This window comes from Haemaphysalis longicornis, unplaced genomic scaffold, assembly GCF_048455015.1.
Source record: "Haemaphysalis longicornis isolate Haplotype H1 unplaced genomic scaffold, Haemaphysalis longicornis Haplotype H1 scaffold_5, whole genome shotgun sequence".
NCBI classification, from domain to species: Eukaryota; Metazoa; Arthropoda; class Arachnida; order Ixodida; family Ixodidae; genus Haemaphysalis; species Haemaphysalis longicornis.
In genome coordinates this window covers 209953438-209954853 of record NW_027526385.1, presented here as the reverse complement: position 1 = coordinate 209954853, position 1416 = coordinate 209953438, and the positions used below count along the sequence as shown (strand labels likewise).

Below are 1416 nucleotides of genomic sequence, written 5' to 3'. Positions count from 1 at the left end.
AACAAGGGACCATTATCACAGGAACAATAGTACGATAAAGAAGTGCGCTGAATATACAGAACGCGTATATATATATATACATATATATATATATATATATATATATATATATATATATATATATATATATATATATATATATATATATATACATATATATATATATATATATATATATATATATATATATATATATATACATATATATATATTACTAACAAAAATTACTTAACATAAATACCCGAGAAAGTGCTGGGGAAACAGCCCCGCCGGTAGCGTAGTGGTTATCGCACCAGACCGGTATTCTGGAGGTCGTGGGTTCGGATCCCACCCGGCGGGCATTTTTTCACCACTTTCTTTTCGACTCAAAAAATTCATCTCTTTCTATGACCCACCACAACCTCCCCTTTGCTTTCCGAGGTTTTCTTGACTGCCAACCCTTATTTTCTGTCTTATTTCACGGAGCCCCTCATTTCCCATTTTCTGATTATATATATATATATATATATATATATATATATAGAAAGAAATGCCGGCAGACTACAACGCCAAAGAAGGCATAGGGGAAGGTTAGACTATTTTTTTACTGTTAGTGACGTTACATTATTATTAATTTTTATTAATTACGTGAGAAAGAAAGAAAGAAAAACACGCGCCCAGAGTGGGGACCGAACCCACGCCTTTCGATTATATCTCGAATGCCTTACCAATTCGGCTATATGGGCGACTGTGTTCTGCTTCACTTTCTGGGGTACTTGTAAATACTACAACTGTATCTGACGCTATATATATATATATATATATATATTTATATATATATATATTTATATATATATATATATATATATATATATATATATATATATATATATATATATATATATATATATATATATATATATATATATATATATATATATATATATATATATATATATATATATATATATATACATATATAAATATAAATATATATATATATATATATAAATATATATATATAGGGAGTAGTAGAACTTTGAAGATGGTAGATAACACAAGAGAAGGAAAACTTCGAACAAGGTAAAAGCACGATTGTGGCCTACGTTTCAGCAAAGAGAACTTGCTTTCCTCAGGGCCCTGAGGAAAGCAAGTTTTCTTTGCTGAAACGTAGGCCACAATCGTGCTTTTACCTTGTTTGAAGTTTTTCTTCTCTTATATATATATATATATATATATATATATAGATATATCAAAGTGGCAGTCCTTATTGCCAGTGCTGTTTGGCGTTTTTTTTTTAACAGTGTTTTATAGCGCCGAATGAGGTATGATTGCATTTTTTTTTGCAGGAATACATAATAGAAAATTCAAGTCGAGAAAAAATCCTCCGTTTTTTCCGGAAGCGTGAATCGAACCCACAACCTCCGCATAACGCCT

At 29.9% G+C, this 1416-nt stretch overlaps 1 non-coding gene across 1 annotated transcript; it reads right to left on the bottom strand.

Moving 5' to 3' along the window:
• Positions 1-653: 653 nt before the first annotated feature.
• On the bottom strand, positions 654-725 carry Trnai-uau (transfer RNA isoleucine (anticodon UAU)). Its single transcript has one exon. It is a non-coding gene; the product is annotated as a tRNA-Ile (tRNA).
• Between the last annotated feature and the right edge of the window lie 691 nt (positions 726-1416).